Genomic DNA, 17,356 nt, shown 5'->3' on the forward strand with positions numbered 1-17,356 from the left:
GAGCTTAAGCTCATGATCACGGGAGATTTATAACCTCGTGTTTGACTGAATAAAATAAAAAAGGCTGATCCTTAAAATAAGTTAGCTAGGGCCCACCAAACATTTGCGCCCAGAGGACTATACCTTGATGATCCAGGCAGTATTATTAGTCAGTGGAGTTTAAAATTATTGAGTAAACGTTTGCAATTACAATTCATTTCTCAAGGAAGATATATAAAGTTAGCTTTTTAAGTTAGCCAAGGTAGAACTATATATTTGAACTCTTAATTTCATGAATTTTAATGAAACACTACAAATATATGGATGCGCTGCACTGTGGAGTGCCCCCTGTTGCCTATAGTGGTGTGGGATATTGCACAATGATAGGCAGGTATACCAGCTACTGGCAGACAGAACAGTTGCCTGAGACTGCAAGACCAGGCTCACCAACCTGTGCACCACCTGAATTGACTATAAGAAAGCCTATGACTCAATGCCCCACACATGGATCCTAGAATGTTTAGAACTGTACAAGATCAACAGGACCCTAAGAGCCTTCATCAGGAATTTGATGGGGATGTAGCAAATAACACTACAGGCCAACTTCAAGCCAATTGCACCATCTAGTGCAGGATTTACCAAGGAGATGCTCTGTCCCCACCCCCACTGCTGTTCTGAATAGGACTCATTGATCATTGACTGGCTATGGATATTGACTACAGAATGGAGCAACTGTCACAACCGCAACCACCAAATACCTGCAGAAGTTAATTGCAAGTCCTGAGAAGTCAGCTGAATGGTAAGAACAAGATCCTGGCAATCAACACCTACACCCTGCCAGTGATGAGATACCCTGCTGGGATAATAAGCTGGCCAAAGGAAGAGATAGAAGCTGCTGACATCAACACAAGGAAGCATGGTGGGTTTCACCCCAAATCCAGCACCCTGAGAATATATGCTAACGGGAAGGAAGGAGGCTGAGAACTAGTGAGTGTCAGTACAACTATCCAGGATATCCATAAGTATATCAGGAAGATGGCCACTACTGACCAAGTGCTTAGTGAATACCTCAGTAGAAACCCCAAAAAGAAAAGGAACAAGGAAAGGAAATATCGTGAAAGGACAGGCCCCTACACGGTATGTACCACCGGCAGATAGAAGAAGTGGCTGACATCCAGAAATCCTACCAGTGGCTAGACAAAGCTGGACTGAAAGACAGCACAGAGGCAATAATCATTGCAGCACAGGAACAAGCTCTAAGCACAAGATCCATAGAGGCTGGGGTCTACCACACCAGACAAGACCCCAGGTGCAGGCTGTGTAAAGATGCCCCTGAGACAATCCAGGACATAACAGCAGGGTACAAGATGCTAGCAGGGAGGGCATACATGGAATCCCATAACCAAGTGGCCGGCATAGTATACAGAAACATCTGTGCCGTGTATGGCCTGCAAGTCCCAAGGTCAAAATATATATCAATATAGATATATAGACATATATCTATATAGATATATATCTATATATCTCTCTCTATATATAGATATATATATAGATAGATAGATAGATAGATACTTTTGCAAGCCACTGTATACATACGTATATATATATATATATAGATATATATATATATATATATATATATTTATATATATATGTATATATGACCTGAAGGTACCAAGAAAATAAATAGGAATAGCTAAACCCAGAAAACAGACAGCCAAACTAAGACCTTGTATTAAAAACAACATGGGTTTATTAATTACTTGCATTAATAGACATTCCTTCTGCCAGTTTCTTATGCTTAATTTAACAGTCATTGCAGAACATTTACTAAATTCTGACAACAAGAGTGTCATATCTGGATTCAGTTAAAAAAAAAAGAAGAAAAAAAAAGCACCTATCATTTTTCTGTCTCAGATGTTGGGCTATTTTAGAGGGGTTTTTTTTAATCTTATGCTGTGTGTACTTTACTAAGTTGGGAACCAGTACACCTGTTTTTGTGAGTTGCCACACTGCCCTTATCTCTAAATGTACATGCAATAGCTTACATTTGCATGTACATTTAGCGCCAGTGAAAAATTTTAACAAACATTTAATACGATAAAAAAAAGGTTTTTTAAATTATTTTAGTCTTGTAAAATCTCATATAAGTAAGCTGGACGTTGAAAGCAAAATTAAAAGAATAACTGTCAGTTATAACCTTCATTTGCATTAATTTATCATATTAAACATTTGGCACAGTCACATCAGGCTGGTTCTCATCCGAGGTTAACGAATAACCAGCTCAATTTCACTAATGCAGCAAAGGGTCTAAATGTTGTATAACAAGAGTACAATTCTGAAGGAGGCCTCCTGTATATAAATACCTGGAAAGGCATTGGCAGATTCTGGACAACCATGGAGAAACTAAAGATTTTGTTATTTTTTTTGTTGCTTTGATTGTCTGTTGTCTGGGGATAGCCTCAGCAGCCTCCATATGTCTGTAAGATTTCAAATGCATTAATAATGAAAACCAAGTAAATTTATAGAGTAATGAATCTGCTCTGAATCTGAGCCGTGACCATTGCGTCTGCAATTTATCAGCTAGAAATGTAACCTCTGTTTCATGCTGTGTCTAAAAAAATATCCTCAGATTGTGTTTAGTTCTTAACTTTTTATTGACACATTCAATTCAACAGCTGTATTACAAAAAGCAGGAGAAAAAAGAAGCACTAGGGAGTCATTAGACATTAACTTTAATGGTTTGATCATAAACTAAAGCAAATAATGTCCAGATCAGAATCAACATGAAACCTAAACTGTGTTCAAAGGTTGTTGTTGTTTTTATTTTATTGCTTTCAGAATTATTTGTTATTTAAGAGCTTAAGAGCTAGGGGAACAGATGTAAGTAGATGTAGTTCTATTCTTGGAGATAAATAATAGAACAATGCTGACATACAGTTTGGATTATTTTCTTTTTAAAAAAATTTTTCAGTTAGTAGTACTTTATTGATATTACTGCTTCCTTTTTTATGTCCATAGTGTAGATGGAGTGTAGCAAATTCCCAGATATTATATATTTGCAAATATATATATGTATATGTATATACACACACAAAATAATGGTTGGTAAAGGTTCAGGGGCAAAATATCCCTGTTGGCCCTTCCCGCTCTGTAGATGTATTCTAAGGAATTTCCTTTGCTGCCAAACCTGGACCTTTCGAAAAACCCAAACCTCACCCTGGCTGGGATGGTGCGTTCAAAGAAATCTGACCAAACAAAGATAAATGTATTATTTAATATCATAATTAACAGTTTGAAAATCTCCCTTCATCTTTGAAAGGAATTTATGTTTTTCCCTGGTTTTCATCTTCAGGCATACTGAAGGCAACTAAGTTTGCTAGGAGATGCCTCCAAATCAACATGATCGACCCTGCATCAAGTCTTGGTAGTGAAGACTCCCTCTACCTCAACATCTGGGTTCCTCACAGCGAAAATGGTGACTTTTATTCTCTTATTATAAAGTAATGTTGGATGATGGCAATACTGAAACACTAAACACTACTTTTATCCTTTGTGAGATAAGAATGCATCTTTTTTCTCCCAGTCTCATCAAACCTCCCAGTGATGATTTGATTTTATGGAGGGGGCTTCATGTCCGGTGGTTCCAAGGGGGTAAACTTTCTCAGGAAATTGCAGACAGGGGCGATGTCATCATAGTGTCTGTGGGATACCGTGTGGGAACCTTGGGATTCCTCAGTACAGGAGACTCTAGCTTTCCTGGTAAGTGATACTATTGTATTGGTAGTGTATTTTCCTGCTCTGCACTGCTGTGGAGTGTTTTTTCAGTGAAAATCTATCACTATAACAGGAAACTATGGTCTGTGGGACCAGCATGCTGCCATCGCCTGGGTACGCAGGAATATCCAGTCATTTGGAGGTGACCCTGACAACATCACCCTCTTTGGGGAGTCTGCAGGTGGAGCTAGTGTTTGCTTCCAGGTGAGAGGCTTTAGGAAAAGCATGGGATCACTGTCTATGAATGTAGATGGGTTTATCCATGCATTATTCATTTATTTAGAAGCAAGTAATAATAATAATAATAATAATAATAATAATAATGGATTGCATTTATATAGCGCTTTTCGAGACCCTCAAAGTGCTTTACAATTCCACTATTCATTCACTCTCACATTCACACACTGGTAATATATCAATAAGAAAAATTTAAGCACTGCCAAACTAGTGCTTATGATCCTTATGCATGACAGTTGATGCAACAACACACTCCTGTCAGAGTTTTACCCCTGATACTGCTGGATAAACAGAAACTCACTCAGGAACGAGGTCACACAGAGCTCAAGTTTTCACTCGCGAGAGGGAAGCAGTTGTCTCCAACCCACTTCAACTTGCTTTCCCCCTGCAGGTTGTTTTTATTGGTTACACACATAAATATTCATAAAGCTTGTTGCTGTATTAACTAAGATAAATTACTATATATGGTTACAAAGTGTATTGTGCAAGCATGGTTATACAATGTGTGGTTATATGATGGGAGTGCAGCCCTCCCAGGATGCTGTCGGTATCTTGTCCCAGCCAGGTGGCTTCCTTCATTAAGTAGAATCTGTTCTTCTCAAGGCTGCTTGTTCCCCTTATCGAGGTCGTGCACGTACTCGTATGCGTGGGTTACATAGAGAGCAAACACAAGCATTCTAGCTTTTTAAATGGCAACCTACAACACATACATTAAACCTAACAACTCCCTTTGTTATATACAATTATTTAAACAAACAAAATGCCAAATAAACTAAACTGTTAAAAGCAAGTAATAATTTAGATACTCTGTGTGTGTTCCTACACAGACGCTCACTCCATATAACAAAGGGTTGATCAGGAAAGCTATCTCCCAGAGCGGTGTCGGTCTTTGTCAATGGGCTTATAACAAAAATCCACATAAGATTGCAGTGGAGGTATGTTGTTGTCATATGCTCATCCTGTTAACTGATCCTGGTGCTTTTGTGTGACATGATCCTGCACCTGTGTTTTTTGGGCCATTTAGGTTCTATTCTTTGTCTCCTGTTATAATTTAGTTCTAGTTTTAGAGTTTGTTTTGTTCCCTCTGTGTTTCCTGTCCCATCCTGTGGAGTCAACTCCCGTGTGCACGTCTGTGTTTCCCTGTTCTAGTAATGGTTCTCACTTCCTGTTTAATTTTGATAGTTAATTGTCTATAGTAGCTTCTGTTTAATTTTACTTGCCCTTCTGTTTGCATTTGATTAATATCAACTACCCTTAGATAATACTCTTAGATATATAGTCGTAATTAAGTCTTTTGGTTTTCCACAACTAAGAGGAGTATTTTTTAGTAATAAGTAGTAATACTGGGACGGTACTAGCGCGACAGAATTGATACTTTGTTTCTATCCTATCAGTGTGTAGATCACTGAACTGTGTCATTTTCACATTTTTTTGTAAATGAATAAAATGACCTCAAACATGCAATATGAATAGCAAATTTGAAGAACAGAACTTTACCCAAAGTGCCTTAGAGCCAGGCACATCTACTTTCTAGGTCTCCAAAAAACATTCATTTCAAAATAAATGGAAAGCTGAAAGGCGTGTGTCACAGTGTTATTATGAAAAGTAGTGATCATTAAAATGTATTCTGCATTTGTAAGTTCATGATTCATCTCATAAATCACGACAATCTACTCTCCCCCATAAGCTGCCTTATAGGTAAAAAGTATCTGTACTAGTGTTCTGAACATTTCTGATGCTAAGGTTCAGTTTCTGATGGTGGTGATCGCAGGGTGTGCACTGGTTAAATGCCAGTATGACCCTCAAAGTAAATGACAAGGCCAAGTGATGATCTTCCGGTTCTTGAACTGGCAGATTTAGTGGAACACCTCCATAGATGGGTTTGGCTGTGTGTGTGTGTGTGTGTGTGTGTGTGGTTCTACAAAACAGAATGAACAAAACAGAACACAAATTACAATCCAGTGTAAACACCAATAATCACATTAGTAGGCTACATAATATATTAGAGCCACAACATTGTCTTGTAGACCTTACTACTAGGCTAACTATGGCGTTATTTTTGTGCCACTATTCTGAGCGAACTAAAAAAAATTTGAGCGCATGTAAAAAAAAGTTTGCAGGTGCAAGTGTTGCATTTTGAGGAGAAATTTATTTTGAGCGAACAAAATTCATTGCTGCGTGCAAAAAATGTATTTCAGTGTTTGCTATTATCCATACACACACACACACACAATAGCAGCCCCTCTCGCTCAGTTTTTGCATTTGCGCTCGCTCGCAATGTGTTGCTCGCACTCTCAACATTTCTGCCCGTGCGCGCTCAGTTCTTTCTCTACACCGTTATATTTGTGCCACAAAACCAGCCAATCACAGACTTGGATGCAAAAATATCTGATTGGCTGTTCTGGTCTCCAATCAGCTCGAAATGACGAAATGCAATATCCCAGAATCCATTTCGTCCAAAACTCAAACAAGGCAGTGGCGGAGGAACACAGAGTGGTGGAGTTTGAAATATTACTCTTTCTGGGTCACAAAATAAACTTTTAAGATATTTTCATGCGAGAATGTTGCTGTGTAAACTTCAAATACCTGCTCGATTTATCAAGACATCACATATTTGCAAAAGTGCTCTAACGTTTTCAGAGATACTTGTTACCCACCAGCTGACCGGGTGGTCACTCGGGTTAAACATAATATATAAGGCTGAACTGACAAAAAATCACAGACTTCACCACCAGATATTATAGGAAAAACCATAAAGCCTTTGAACTAAAACAAACGCTGTTGTGACAGTGATGTACACTGTCTTGTTGGTATATATGCATGATTTGTATCACCTTCATGTTTCCAAACCGATATCATGAGCAGCAGCTTTTACAGCTGTGGCTCCAGCAAACATCAGCTGATACTAGAAATTAATTTTAAATAAATTCTAACAACAGCTGATCAAACTTCAACGTGCTGTTGTTGTTTAGCACAACATCCGCTGGTTTCCTCTTTCTGGCGCAAAGTGGGCGATAAACAAACAAGAGAGACGATCAGCTGATCATTGATCAGTTTCATGATTGAAGTAGCAACAGGAGAGGACAGAATAACTCCAGCTTTGTGTCTTTTTCATTCTAGCTGAAGTACGGGACTAATCGCGTTCCTTTTCATCTCAATACGGATGTATTGTAATTGGTCCAGCCCAGAGTTGATCATGACCAATTGGCTAATCCACCACCTTTCATTGTTTATACCATTACAAAAACAAACATAATTAAAGCTGCAAGCAGCGTTATGAGGGCCCTCGCACCCCTGGCGCGTCGAGCCATGCCTTACACCTAACACCAGCACGTCCGATCTGATGTCACATTGATGGAATTCATGCATTTAACCACCAGCTAACATTTCATCTCATTTAATCATGATTATAGTCGTCCCACCAGGTGGTGCTCTAACCATTACTGACAAATGGCATAACAAACATTTCCGAGGTCGAGTCTCACCACGCCTGTGACGTTTGTGAGAGATTGGACATTGTGTTTTTGAGTGACAGCAGATTACTGCTTTTTGGCGAGGGATTGAAACTCCACGTGCCGACATGACCACCCCGTTTCCCTGAACGTAAAAAGCTTCGCAATTTAACATCACAAAGGTCTTTAGATTCCACATACTGGAGATTGGTTCAATATGATGAAATCCCTTGGAGGAGTTCGTCAAAGTACGAGGCCTGAAAAGAGGGGAAAATGTGGCCAAAATGACACATTAATTTTAAAATGGCTGACTTCCTGTTGGATTTGGGATATTGCTCCAAGAGACTTTTTTGTACATCTTGATATCTTACATAAGCTTACCAGATTTCAGGCTCATAGACGAAACACAGAGCAGGGGCTGTTGTTTTGAAATTTTGTAGGGGGCGCTGTGGAGCCATTTTGCGCTATTCAGTGAAAATGGTAAAATAACAAGAAAACGCTCATCACATTGGAGGTGTGCGCCAAATTTCAAGACTTTTTAAACTTTCCAAGCCCCTCAAAAGCCACTTCATTGTTCATGGTGAACCGCGTTGCCAACAGGGTGCGCCGTTCAGTTTAAAGTCACAATTTTCTCACTGAAGCATCATGAGGGACTGATGGTGATATTCACCGCTTTTGAGGTGGCCACGATAAACCCGTGAAAATCAGTACAACAAAATGAAAGACATGGCATTTCCTGTTGCCACTAGGTGGCGCTCTGCATATTCCTGACAATGGGCACATCAATCTGTTCAGGGCGAGTCTGACATCATCCCTGTAAAGTCTGGTTCTGATCAGACTGGATTTCATTGAGTTATACTAACTTGTTTCTTCATGGCGAGACATCAAAGTTCGCCATGCTGCTGGGGTCACACCCTCTCACGAAAAGTCACAGTTTTCACTGTAACCCAAGACCAACTCCTTAAGGCTTTCCTGGAGAAATTTGAGGCTGCAGATGTCACCCATCACAACGCTGTACTCCAAAGTGTAAAACATGACACTTCCTGTTCCCACTAGGTGGCGCTGTCCATGATTTCAAATATGGCAGTTGAAATATGTTCAGGGCTGGAGCCTTATCATATGTGTGCTCTTTGGTGCACGGCGGACAATGTATAAGGGAATGAGAGGCAATAAGATTTTCATGGCGAGTCATCGAAATTCGCCGTGGCGCCACGTCCTCACCGTATCACGAAAACTCAAAAGCTCCGCAATTTAACATGGCCCAGGTGTGTAGTTGGCACTGTCCAAATATGAAGTTTGTATGACAAAATCCCAAGGAGGAGTTCGCGAAAGTACAAGGCATGGAAATGGTAAAATCAGAGCCAAAATGTGACTTTCAATCCAAAATGGCGGACTTCCTGTTGGTTTTGCGTCAATGGGCCCATTGACTTTTTTGTTCGTCTTGGCATGATACATACGTGTACCAGATTTCATGCATGTAGCTCAAACCATGTCGTCGTAGGGCTGCATTTTATAAGGCATAGGTGGCGCTCTAGAGCAATTTTCCAATGCTCATATGTAAAACCATTAAAATACAAAATTTTTCACCAGACCTGATGCGTGTGCAAAATTTCATGAGTTTTTGAGCATGTTAAAGCCCTCAAAAAGGCAATTCATTTCAATGAAAAATAATAATAATAATAATAATAATAATAATAATAATAATAATAATAAACAGAGCAGATACAATAGGGCCTTCGCACTCTCGGTGCTCGGGCCCTAAAAATGAAACATCACCATCGGCCCACCCGGCAAATGCCCGGGATGCCCAATGGCCAGTCCAGCTATGCGGTCAGCTGGTGGGTAACAGGCATCTCCGAAAACATTAGAGCACTTATGCAAATATGTGATGTCTTGATGAATCGAGCAGGTATTTGAAGTTTACACAGCACCATTCTCGCATGAAAATATCTTAAAAGTTTATTTTGTGACCCAGAAAGAGTAATATTTCAAACTCTGCCACTCTGTGTTCCTCCGCCACTGCCTCGTTTGAGCTTTGGACGAAATGGATTCTGGGATATTGCATTTGGTCATTTCGAGCTGATTGGAGACCAGAACAGCCAATCAGATATTTTTGCATCCAAGTCTGTGATTGGCTGGTTTTGTGGCACAAATATAACGGTGTAGAGAAAGAGTTGAGCGCACACGGGCAGAAATGTTGAGAGCGCGAGCAACACATTGCAAGCGAGCGCAAATGCAAAAACTGAGCGAGAGGGGCTGCTATTGTGTGTGTGTGTGTGTATGGATAATAGCAAACACTGAAATACATTTTTTGCACGCAGCAATGAATTTTGTTCACTCAAATTCAGCTTTTCTTCGCTCAAAATAAATTTCTCCTCAAAATGCAACAATTGCACCTGTAAACTTTTTTTACGTGCGCTCAAATTTTTTTTTACGTGCGCTCAGAATAGTGGCACAAAATAACGCCATAGCTAACGGCCTTTGCTTACAGCCTTAACCATATTTGGCATAAAAAAATTGAAACATCTTTTCTATTACTTAATTCTTGGGTCCCAATCACATATGAAGTTAAATAAAGTAAAAGAAGGCATATAAACGTGATAAAAATCACCAACTCAAACTAAAACGTAGCTTAGCTTAGCCATAATTTAACTGAGCTTAGCTATATTTCCCACTAGGTAAAATTATGGTGAACAGCCGTCCTCTTTTCCCCGGACATGTCCACTTTTCACGTTCGGTCCAGGGCGTCCGGGAGGATTTTCAAGATTGATGAAAATGTCCGGGTTTTTCTATAGGCCTACAGAGGACCCATATGTGTGACATCATTTCTGAGCTGATGCTTTGTGAGTGGTTGCTCTGCGCTCACATACGGGACAAACAGCGTGCAGCAGTACGCCTGATGATGTTTAAAAGATGCCAAAGCATAAGTGGAGCTTTTCAGATGAAGTGCAAAAGAAATTTCCCATGTACCATTCCGGTACTGGTAATTGTTCTTATACAGATGAGGTCTTGTTTCTGTACCATTATTTAATTCCAGAGGTTTTTGAGTTGTTGTTTTTTTTGCCCATGTTGACTTGTAAAAGGCTATATGACATTTTTTATTTCACCATTCATTAACCGCACAAGAAGGCATCGTTTCAATATGTTTAAATTTTCTTTAAGCAAACAGTATTATTAAAGCTCTTCATGGCTGGGCCAAGTGTCCTCTTTTTTGGAAATCAAAATATGGTCACCCTAGGTAAAATGGGTGAACAGAAAATGTCCAGAGCCATAAAATTGACAAACTATCCTTCTAAAACAGGAAATATAGTGTAACTTATGGACACACACTCTCATAGAAATCACATAAACTGCCTCCAAGAATAACTTCTGCTGATTCACACTGCCTCCATGCACACCATTTCAACTCCCAACAAAACATTACTCACAAAAACAACCGCGCCCTCTAGTGGCGAGGCTAAAAACTTAGATACATAATGCAGCTGCTATCAATAAATAAGGTGATAAAACCCTCTGTGTATTTCCTGCTCAGCTAATCTGTTAATAACAGATAAGTTACAGTGTTTGTGACTTGCTGGTGAGCATGTTACAGCATAAATGATACATTAACGACAGGTGATGTTAAAGTTTCAGTGAGTAAATGTTAGCTTTACATTCCCCAAATGGACACACGTGTAACTGTAATTGAATGTTCATGCTGCAGTATAAACGTCCCAATATGTTTTTTACAGAATGATTCATAACAAATTTAAATCTGTGTGAGGTAAACATTTGGTGTGCTGCTCTACAAAAAAGACCTTTAACTTTGTCAGACTTTATCATATGTTCAGGTTGCTGAGAAAGTGGGCTGCCCAACTGATGAAAGTATGGTGGCCTGTTTAAAATCAACTAATGCTGTGACTCTTACCATGGCTGCTCCCCCCCCATGTACAAGGCTCTCCAGACCCTAAGCATTAGTTCTTGTGAATTTAACTTTCCAGCTTTCAAAATGATAGATCCTTAAAGGACCACATGATATTCCGTTTTATTCAGATCCTGGAGTTCTCAGCCAGTTGATGTCTTCTGTTGTTGATGGAGACTTCCTGCCTGATGAGCCTGGCAACTTGTTCCACAACGCTGCTGAAATAGACTACCTTGCAGGTGTTAATGACATGGATGGCCGATCCTTCACTGCACAAGACATTCCTTCCCTTTCTGACAAGAATAAAGAGATTCCAGTGTAAGGTTGATTTGTTTTTGGGAGAGGTTTGTTTTGTGGGCTCGTAAAACTTAGAAAATGCAGCTCTGTTTCTTTTTTTCTTTGTATAGAAGACGTAAAAAGACTCCTTGCTGCTTATACTAAAAAGAAAGGGGAAGCTGGTTTGGATATTGCCTTTGCTGAATACATATCCAACTGGGATTCAACACCCAGTCAGGACACAATCAAGAGAACTGCTGTGGAAATTGGGACAGATTACATCTTCCTGGTTCCAACAGAGGCTGCAGTTTATCTACATGCTGCTAACGCCAAGTGAGACTAACGCCTTGCTTCCCTTTTTGCTACTGGAGTTACTTTTGGTAACTAGAGGGCAACTTAGGAAATATTTAAAGTTCTAGTAATATAGTATTTGAACATAATCTGAATGTTACTGCAAAGCAGACTAAACTCACTGTGATCATCTTAAACAGGTCTGGTCACACTTATTTCTGCGTAATGTCTGAGCCCAGATTATTGGCTGGACCAAACAAACCATACCATGACTGGGTGGGAGCAGACCACACTGATGACCCTCAGTATGCGTTTGGGAAACTCTTCACCACACCAAGTGCTTATGGGCAGAGACACAGAGACCTGTCTGGCTACATGATTGCCTACTGGACTAACTTTGCTAGAACTGGGTAAAATACACTGTTCAAATGTGGTTGTTTGTTTGTTGGTTTTACAGAAAGTTACAAATGTTTACTGCAAAGTTACTGGTTGCATCCTTTATTTTATTCACAGAGACCCCAATAAAGAACACCTGACTGTTCCTGTGACCTGGCCTAAGTTTACCACCAGTGGACAAAACTACCTGGACATCAATGCAAAGATGAATGAAAGCTCTGTTGGAAAGCAAATGAGGCTTTGCTTTGTTCGCCTTTGGACAACCACCCTTCCCAGCCTCCCATCCCATGGTGCTACAGATGTTTAATTATGCATTTTTAATTTAAATAATACATCATATTCGATTATATAATACAAAAAAGTGGGCAAAAATGTGTTTGGCTTTTATTTAGTTAGTTCCCCCTGAATACTTACCCGAGGTGCATGCAGCCAGTTGCATTGGCCATGCAAACATTTGTGACAGATATATCTTCCACAATCATATCATGTGAGATCCATGCACCAACAGTCTTCACCAAATCCATTTATAAATTATAAAATGAACAAAAGGAGAACAAAAGAAACCTATCTGTTACCCACATGTGACTTAAATTAGAGATGACTACAACACAATCAAATCAAATCAGAGAGTCACCTTAGAAGGAAACCAGCTTATATTAGATATCGATACCTACACTGGTATTAATACTGGGCTAGAATCGATACTTTGTTTCTGTCCTCTGAGTTCAGTGTGTAGATCACTGAATTGTGTCATTTTCACATTTTTGGTAAATGAATAAAATGGCCTCAAACATGCAATATGAATAGCAAATTTGAAGAACAGAAGTTTACCCAAAGTGCTTTAGAGCAGCGGTTCTTAAACTTTTCACAGTGAGTACCACCTCATAAAATATATGGCTCTTGAAGTACCACCCTTATGACCGACATTAAAGTACAGTAGTATAGGCCTATTTAAAACCACATACAGTTTACATGAGACAATTTTATTTCTTATATGAATGTTATTTATTTTAACTGTCACAAACAGGATGTGACAAGTGATAATAACAACAACTGTACTGCATTAAAACATTCACAGCAGGTGGGATATCCAATCGTTAAGTGATGACGTATGAAGCCTGGATGACTCCAAACTATTCTGCATTTATTAAGGCTGTTGTGTTTTTAACATGTTTTAATGTTGTATATCTTGCTCTATTTAATCTGAACAAGCCCCTAAAAAAAGTCAGTGATCACTGTCACTCTCTCGGTTTTAATCATCACTATTCATTTTAAAGCTCAGTTTTTAAAACATTACGATGTAACTACAGCACAGCCCATGGAGCAGTATGTTAATGACTAATCTTATATTGCAGTTGTTCTCTTCATTGAAGTTTGGTCTGTTTACATCATCATGCGATTGCATTTGTCCCTAACCTTCGGGAACCTTCACATTAACTCACATCCTCCAGCTTCACTGTGTTTATATTATGCTAACCATAGCTGTGTAGCTAACCACCACACAGAACATCATTAAATATACCAGCTAGGCCAACTTCAGACAGTAACCCTGCAAACGCTACAGCTGTTTAGATTTCTGTCTTCATTTATGTCGGAAGTGATAGCAGAGTTGTACGTTTAAATTTTTGCTGTGGTGGTTAAGCAGCCGTTTTTTTGGCACGACCCTCCTTCGTAGTTTGTGTACGTCATAGCTCAGTTTGCTCTTCATGGCGTTTCAGCCAACGACATGAAATGTGGTGGCCTTGCTGGATCCGCTGTCCACCCGCCATGTGATGACCCTCCTCTGGGATCTGTGTGAGGTAAACATTTGGTGTGCTGCTCTACAAAAAAGACCTTTAACTTTGTCAGACTTTATCATATGTTCAGGTTGCTGAGAAAGTGGGCTGCCCAACTGATGAAAGTATGGTGGCCTGTTTAAAATCAACTAATGCTGTGACTCTTACCATGGCTGCTCCCCCCCCATGTACAAGGCTCTCCAGACCCTAAGCATTAGTTCTTGTGAATTTAACTTTCCAGCTTTCAAAATGATAGATCCTTAAAGGACCACATGATATTCCGTTTTATTCAGATCCTGGAGTTCTCAGCCAGTTGATGTCTTCTGTTGTCCACCCGCCATGTGATGACCCTCCTCTGGGATCCCCCCAGCCAAGGGAAATACACCGCTCTCAAAACACTGCTGCTGCGGCGCTACTCCCTCTCTCACATAGAGCGGGCCGTGAAACTCCTCTCTCTCTCAGGGCTGGATGATGGTACCGCTCTCAAGCTCACGGAGAGCATGCCGTCCTTGCTAGGAACGGATGAGGGCGGATTCCTCTTCACTCACGTCTTCCTCCAACAGTTGCCAGTGTGAGGTGGCCTCGCCAACTCCCTGCTGCTGGCCGCAAAGGATTACCGCCCTCTCGCAGAAGAAGCAGATGGCATTCCCCTGGCTACCAGGAGCTTCGGCATCTGGGCGATAGTTCCCGATTCACCGATGTTATCTCCTGCACCCCCACCGATTCTCCCAGGAGCCTCTGACTTATCGATGGTGGCTGGGATCGCGGCACCACGGAAAAGAGCAGTGTTTTTACCATCAGCGTGACAGCACTGTGGCTCCTTTGCAGTTTTAAGCCCACCAGCGCTCTGTAGCGGCCATGACCGCTGGCGATAAGGAAAGGCTGCTCTTCATAGAGGAGTCACGCTCGGGGACACGTTTTCTGGTTTACTCCGGCTCCCAGAAGAGCCTCGGGAACTCTTGTGTCGCCTTGCATACCACCCCAATGGTACATTATTTAATCTTAAAAAAAAATTGGAGACTTCCTGCGTACCACCAGAGAGAGCCCAAGTACCACTAGTGGTATGCGTACCACCATTTGAGAAAGACTGCTTTAGTGCCAGGCAAATCTACATTCTAGGTCTCACACTGCTCTCCCCTATAAGCTGCCTTATAAGTTAAAAGTATCTGTACTAGTCTTGATGAATGCTCAATCATCCAGGTAAGTAACTCCCCAAAAGTTGATTCTGTTCATCTGGCGTTTTCAGTAGGAGAAACATTTTGTCACTCATCCAAGTGACTTCTTCAGTCTCAGCTGACTGCAGGTTTCCCCAATCTTATAAACAGTACATTTGCATAATGACTGACACAAGCAAATTCTCACGACAATTTGCATATTAATGATCAAGGAACTGACCTCCCAGCCCATTGTTCCGTCAGTGGTGCTAATTTCAGTCATTATGAAGTTCGGTCTGTTTACAGCATCCTGCCATGCGATTGCATTTGCCCTGAACCTTCGGGAATCACGTTAACTTTTGTTGAGTGGAAAAAAGTTAGCGTTCATCGTCCAGCTTCACTGTTTATATTATGCTAACATAGCTATGTCACTAGCGATCAAGTAGCACATCATTGCATACCAGCTAGCCCGACTTCAGTAACCCTACAAACGTCACTGCTGTTTAGTTTTCTGTCTTCATTTATGTTGGAAGTGATAGTAGAGCTGTACGTCTTAATTTGTTTCAGAAATCCCTCAGTAAGAACATGGTATTTCATGTTTAGGTGGAAACTAGCGAGCTAACTTACTGCTAATTTCTAACTCCGTTAAATTTCATAAATTCAGTTTTCATGGATGCCTGGATGTTAAACTTACTAGTTACACCTGGTAGAGCAGCAACACTGACCATTTTATTACAGATGAAAGGATTTAGACAGTTTTTAACTCTCAGTGATGCCGCAGTGATCGAGTGACTTTGAACCTGCAGCGGAGTTAAAACTTAGCTTAGCTTAGCCATAACTTAGCTTAGCTTAGCCATATCTCCAACTAGGTCTAGGTCCAAGACCTAGCTCCAACTAGGTCCAACTATGAGTGAACAGAAAATGTCAAGAGCAATAAAATTGACAAATCCTTCTAAAACAGGAGATATAATGTAACTCACCAATCTTGTGTACAAACACTCTGAAAGAAACCACATACACTGCCCCAAGCATAATTTATGCGGATTCACAGTGATTCACACTGCCTCCATGAACACCATTTCACATCCCAACAGAACATTACTCACAAAAACAACCGCGCCCTCTAGTGGCGAGGCAAACTGCATCACAGTCCTGCCTTCAGAATAACCAGTACTGGCAATGTCAGGGTCACGACATTTGTATATACTTGGTATCTGATTGTACGGAAATTTGTATTGTCAAGGCTCCCAAATATGCTATGTCATTTCGTATATTAGATGGGAATCTGTGAGGACTGAGTAGGAGGAGGAACAAAGGCCCACCAACCAATACTAACAAGATCTAAGTTGTCACACATAATATAATTTGTTTTCTTGTAGTTAGTTTTAACAATAGGATCAGATCAGTGATATTTTGATTAAATCTAAAATCTTTATCATAGATGATCATCTTTAAATTATTTTCCCCAAGTCTTGGCAATGAGAGAACGTGAAAAATAATTGTTCTAAATTGCATGCATCCAATGTTCCCTCTAAGCTGCGCACGTGCGCAATTGCGCACTGCTGGCACGGTCTCTGCGCACAGAAAATCTGTGTTGCGCACAAAAAAAATTAACCTGAATTGAAATTAAAATTAATACTTTAACAATTCTGTTTTGCAGTGTTAGTCAGTAAGTGACTGGCTGCTCCCATATTGTATTAGAACGATGCCACCTTATCCCAAAGTCCAGCCAATAATGCGATTTACATTCGTATATAAGCAGCTAATCAACGTGGTTGACAGGCTATGACAGCGTCCTTATGTGCCGACACCGGTGTTTTAGCTAGCAAAGCGGCGTGGCTGATGTGCAGTGAAGCCACGTTAATGACAACGTGTACAACCATTGGAGATGTGAGCAGGACAGATGGAACAATTGACGGAAAAAGTGTGGACTTTATACCAGTTTTTAAATTGTGTTGATAGGCCACGTAAAACCAGAGTTATGATAAAAATATCTGCAATGTTTGGTTTTCTTCCTGAATACTATCGTTGTTTATATTTACTGCGGGAATAAACGGTAAAAAGGCGTTTTATAAGAAAAAAGGCTCGAAAGCACTCTCCGCCTGGGAGCAAAAACAA

The 17,356-nt window shown here is 40.3% G+C and overlaps 1 pseudogene; it reads left to right on the plus strand.

The window, feature by feature from the left end:
- The first annotated feature begins 1,014 nt into the window (after positions 1-1,014).
- On the plus strand, positions 1,015-12,693 carry LOC100702873 (bile salt-activated lipase-like; annotated as a pseudogene).
- Positions 12,694-17,356: the final 4,663 nt, after the last annotated feature.

Source organism: Oreochromis niloticus, linkage group LG7, assembly GCF_001858045.2.
Source record: "Oreochromis niloticus isolate F11D_XX linkage group LG7, O_niloticus_UMD_NMBU, whole genome shotgun sequence".
Lineage (NCBI taxonomy): Eukaryota > Metazoa > Chordata > Actinopteri > Cichliformes > Cichlidae > Oreochromis > Oreochromis niloticus.